The 6,061-nt window shown below is 31.0% G+C and overlaps 1 long non-coding RNA gene across 1 annotated transcript; it reads right to left on the bottom strand.

Moving 5' to 3' along the window:
* Positions 1–1,298: 1,298 nt before the first annotated feature.
* On the bottom strand, positions 1,299–3,740 carry LOC132759608 (uncharacterized). The gene is made up of 4 exons (XR_009629746.1): positions 3,579–3,740; positions 3,142–3,288; positions 2,190–2,294; positions 1,299–1,364 (listed from the first exon to the last, which is right to left on the bottom strand). It is a non-coding gene; the product is annotated as an uncharacterized LOC132759608 (long non-coding RNA).
* Positions 3,741–6,061: the final 2,321 nt, after the last annotated feature.

The following is a 6,061-nucleotide window of genomic DNA, read 5'->3' as shown; positions in this document are numbered from 1 at the left end:
GCTTGCTATACGCCAAGTTTGATAACAATATCTCATTCCTAACTCTAGTTATTGTCCGGAAACCATTTTTCTATTTTTAGTAACAGTGACCTTGACCTTGACCCCAGGGGGTCCAAATGCAATACCAACCAGAGTTTCCACATAAGGTTGCTATATACCAAGTTTGATTACAATACCTCATTCCAAACTCTAGTTATCGTCCGGAAACCATGATGTGGACCGACCGACGGACGGACCGACCGACCGACCGACCAACCGACCGACCGACCGACAAGCTGACTCCTATATACCCCCCCTAAACTTCGTTTGTGGGGGTATAATAACTGTAACAATGGTCAGATGTTTGTAAATCAACTAATACAACAGTATCATCTGACATAGTTATACATCACAATATCTTTGTAACTAATTTTATATATATATATATATGATGATGATGACTTTAGTGATGATTTTGATTGACAGGCTTGATTCTATATTTAGGAACAAATTGAATAATATATATATAATAATAATAGTAACAAATTGAATATGATTTTTACATACAAAAATTTTAGTTTGTAAATAGTGACAAATTAAACTGTTTCTACATGAAATTCATGTCACTATTTACAAACTAAAATTTTTGTATGTACAAATCATATTCAATTTGTTACTATTATTATATATATATTATTCAATTTGTTCCTAAATATAGAATCAAGCCTGTCAATCAAAATCATCACTAAAGTCATCATCATCATCATCATCATCATTATCTGCTCCACCAGCTGGGGCCGGGGCATCAGGATCACTGAAATAAGAAATAAGATATAATCTGTATCATATAACAATAATATATATTTATATAGCAATGTAACATTCAAAGGGAAAGCCAAAATTTAACAAATGCAGATATAACAGCATACATTTCTGCAGGTTTTAAATTTGTAATATCTTCTTCAAACAGCAGAAATAAAGGTTTTGCAGAAATAAATACTTAAATAGTAGAATCAACAATTCTTAAAGAAGTTTCATATCGGATTCCTTTAAAGCAATTTAAGTCATATTTGTTCCAGTGTCAAACCCACTCACCCGATCCCACCCTTTACCCATACCTGCTTCTAAAGTTGCATCAAGGAATGTAAGCATTTTACAAACTATACTTTTATACAAACATATAATATAAATAATTTTACAACTTATATATTGTCACCTTAATGCTTTAATGGGTTAACTTAAGTTAACTCCTTATATAATTTAATAGGAGTTAACTTATTATTTCACTAAGGTTACAATATATCTATATAGATTACTTACTCTAGTAGGTCAGGGTTCAACCCTTCTGCTCACATCTTCATTTTTACAGCAGACTCAGGAACTCCCTATAAAACAAATGTAAATCATTATATCAGATATTGTAAGTTAAAAAGGTTTGTATCCGTTCAGAGTATTTGATGAAAATAGTACAATAGAAATGAAAAATGTTAATGTTGCAAAAGCATTAAGTTTAATAAACAAGTCCTGAAAAGTGTTTTTCAAGTACACATGTACATACCTCAAGAAATAAAGAAAAAATTTAAGTTCAAGGGGGTGGTAATTCTGGAAATATATGTGCAAGAGTTATGATAAGGAACTTATAGTTGAAGTTTGCAGTTAATCCCTCAATAAATAAAGAAATAATAATGAAACAGAAAAACAGGAATTTTAAAGAAAAAATTATAAATTCATGGGGAGGTAATCCCATAAATATTGGTGCTAGAGTTATGAACCTTAACACATATAATGTAGGTAAAAGGAACAGTATATGAAGTTTAAAGTTAATCCTTTAAGAAATTAAGAAGTTACAGTATGAAAATATTTTACTGCACAAAAACAATAATCAGAAACCTATACATAGACTCCGACATAGGGGTGAGTAAGACAGAGCTCTCCTTATACTTTATAGTCAAGCTAACAATGCTTAGTAAGAAACTACAAAATAAAATCAAACTATTTGTTCAATTTCCAATTTATTTTTTCTGTAATTTGTTCAATATCCTCCTTCCTCTAGTGAGTTAAATTTATGTTACATATCATAACAAGGGAGACTAGCACAACTTTATTTTTTCGACTCACTTTTTACTGGTTTATTTCTACTGATTTTAGATTAAACTTACACTTCTCTAAAATTACTAGGTCTCAGATATTAAAGTAACAATTTTACATACCATTTTCACCATTTTGAAATATTTAACAAATCTTGGATCTTGTGATACAGGATTGCTTGCTACAGGCTCAGGTTGTGGGGGCGGAGGGGCATTATCCCCAGTAGGCTGAAATGTAATAAAATCTGCATGTCAATGAACATTTTTACTATCATATTACTGCTTACTAAATCGAATATGTATAGGTTTTTTTTGTTATTTTATTCTTAATTATCAGAAGTCAGGAATAAAACTCTCTCCAAAAAAAAAACTCTCTCCAACATATGTTTTATGTTCATAATTATGTTTTTACAAGAAGATTTAGCAAATAGTGCATTTTCTAAACTTTAGAACCGAATTTCATCCATGTGATCTATGATTAATTTAATCACTGCCCAGCTCCATTTATTATAATAATGGTTTCAACAAGTAACTAACAACTTTTCCTATACAATTCTTCTGAATCTGAGCATGAGTGACGAAAATACAGGACAACTTCAGCCAAGAGAATACCAGTATAAATAAAAAAGTGTAAAACACTGGTCTATGTCTTGAGATAGCTACAGTTTATACATGTGGTACAGGTAATTAATAAAGATCCAACTAAGTGCTCTCTTATCATCAGCCAGTTGGCCGTGTTACTATAACAACTTATTCATGCTGAATGCAACATTCCATCTACATGTACATTAATAGTATTTTAAGATACCTTTTTCTGTAAAATTATTTGTACATTACCCGTGATATAGATTTTTAAAGGTTATAAGGTCAAGTTTAAACCACTCTTAGTTTATACAGCCTAAGCTCCTACTTGAGGGTTATGTAGCCAACAATTGCCATAAAACTGGTAAAATTTGTATAACAAAGAAATTATTCTTTTTACAATCCCTTTCTTTGATTATAATAAAAATTTATTCATGAAATAGTAGTAACTTTGAACTATGTTTTGGCAAAGTATTTTATTCTAAATCTTTACCTGTTCAGCGGGTGGCTCAGTGCTGGTTGGGACAGAGGGCGCTGGAGGTGGTGCTGTGCCTCCGGCGCCATTAGAGGTAGTTGGTGTGGGTCCGCTGGAAGAGCTACTAGCTGCTGTAACGTTTTCTAATCCAAGTATAGATGAAATCTAAAAATTGATGATCCAAAACAAAACATAATCACTACAATATATTTACAAATGTGCTGCCTGTCTGAAACTAAATGTTTATACAATTAAAACCACACTTGTATATTACAACTTACATAATAAGCCAAATTGACAATGACCTATATTCTATTCACATGTTAATAATTATAATTTTATTTTAGAAAGTCTCACATCATGGATTTACTCCATCTTACATCATTCAGATTCTGTTACATATACATGATGTCATGCGCCATGTATTCTGTCCGATGAAATAGAAGTATCTTTACCTTAGCCTAAAGAAGACTCATAGTGATTTCAAGTTGTTGCATTCTGTGTGACAAATGTTCCAGTTTCTCCTCACAAACACATGAGAACCTGTTCAGGAAACCAGCAGTGTGACTCACAAAATGATTGAGAAATGCAACCATTCTCTTCTGATTAATACATTGTACCTGAAATGTACAATGCAACATAATATTAAACAATTACATCTTTTACATATTAATGTTACAAATAAGTTTGAAAGTTGTTTTATTTTTAAGTTTAAAGAGTTGTTTTTATTTCAAAAATATCCAATATTGCGGTGATGTAAGGTGCCATGTAACTAGGTGAGAAAAATATAGAGAAAGATAACAACATTTCTAAAACTAAACTAAAACAAATATAATCTCACACATCTTCATCTCAACGAATACATTATTTTAAGATTAAAGCAATTTATTTATGCATGAAATCTCACTGTAGGAGATTACATTTTCCTTGTTTTTATTTTCGAATTATTTATAATTAAACATTTAGGTAACTATAGAGATAATACTAAGCCCATTTGTATGATAAAGATTCCCAGGCATGAATCATATTAAACAAGGTTCTGTAGTATTCATAAAAACAAATCATACAAAAAGCTACCTACTGAAATGAAAGAAAAATGGTTGGTTAAAATAATAAACTAAAGTTTTAGCTTGACGTCGTGTAAAATTCGACACTGGCGTCTTGTTGCATACAATTCAGACACTGGCACTTTGGTGAGTACAATTTGACTTGACTTTTATCATTTTCAGTGATTTTGATGCATCGCGTTTCCTATTCTATAAATACGTAGGCAGGTTAAAAATGATAAGGGGACAAATTTTGACGATTCCGCATTTAAAACAAGTAGGATCATAAATAATAATCATGTAATTTGTCCAACACCAGCAAATGTAACAAATGTATAAATCTGTTACCTAAAGATCAGGGATGGTCAAATCTGGACACTACATGTTAGTTTTGAAATTCACAGGGTCGTAATAGGCGTCACTAATACATTATACAAGTTTTCATCTTTAAAAAGATGCATGCGAGAGGTCTTTTTTGCTGCTGTGGAAGATTTGTTTAATTCGAAAATATTTGGGGATATTCTTGCATAAAAGACTCAATGAGTGGTTATAAATTACAATTATTTAACAAAATAGAATTTATTATATATATATTGAATTTAGTATCATATTGAAAGTTTGTTTTGCATTTCTTATTTTAAGGCTACATTTAATAAATTTCATAAAAAACTAAATAGCGACATTTCATTTATAAATTGGGTTTTATATCGACTCCAGTTCTTATTTTGGTGTCCAGACAACCAAAATGAGTTTAATAAGCATACAAATGGGTAACCTCATTGTGGCGAAATGGGAAGAACAATTTCTGTTTGCATGAGAAACTCCGCCTTCAGATCATCCGTACATCAATATCAAATCAACCAAAAATGACTATAAGTAGCAGTCCTAATTTAACGGTATATTTCCGCATTGTAACGGATGTTTTCATACAAATTTAATCATTTTACGTAGTGCACCGTGAAGCTTAAACGGTTAAACTGTGTTCGCACAAGAAAATATCATATATGCTGTATTCCGGATAGCAACTATAAAACTGTGACGTAGCGCATACATGAGCTGATTATAGTCTTCATTTGCATGTTAAAATTCGTGTACGAACTAAGTGTTATCGTATTTCCCATTTCGCCACAATGAGGTTACTTATTTTTATGCTAATAAAACTCATTTTGGTTGTTTGGACACCAAAATAAGACGTGGAGTCGATATAAAACCCAATTTATTTATGAAATGTCGCTATTTAGTTTTTTATGAAATTTATTAAATGTGACTTTAAAGGGAGACACAGGCAAAATTTTCATTTCTTAGTTTTGGATTTTTCATTCATTATTCTGTAAATGCTCCGAAAATGAATTCATTAGACAGTCAAAAGAACAAAACTTTTCTCGATATACAGAATAAAATGGTGGTTTCCTATCTTGACCCGCGTGGGTCAGGTTAGAGCACTAGAATTTCACAAAAAAATGTCACGGTGAAATCTGGAAACGTAAAAGAACATGTCAAATGAATGACTTAGACTTGTTTCGATCCTACAATATCCACAATATCTGTTTTTGTTACTTCAATGGTTTATTCAAGTGACATGACTTGTTTTAAAACTATTCAGTGATTTTATTGGCGTCTAAATTTTGTTCACTAAAATAGATATAATTATGCTTCAAAATATGTAGAATTTAAACAGAAATTCATGCTGGAACTTTAAGAAATGTCATTTCAGCGTGATTTGAGTACATAAGATCGTTTTGATAGTTTTGTCACTATTTTGCCTGAATATCCCTTTGGTAAGTATATGGAAACATTGTCCTCTACATTTTCCAAAACGGGCATAAAGTATGTTAATCAATCAATTTTAAGACAAGGATTTACATAAAAAATGTTTATATCATTTGATTAAA

The sequence above is a fragment of the Ruditapes philippinarum genome, unplaced genomic scaffold (assembly GCF_026571515.1).
Source record: "Ruditapes philippinarum isolate M1 unplaced genomic scaffold, ASM2657151v2 ctg12347_1_1_1_1, whole genome shotgun sequence".
NCBI lineage: Eukaryota > Metazoa > Mollusca > Bivalvia > Venerida > Veneridae > Ruditapes > Ruditapes philippinarum.
The sequence above is the reverse complement of the archived record's forward strand: the minus strand, read 5'-3'. Positions and strand labels throughout refer to the sequence as shown.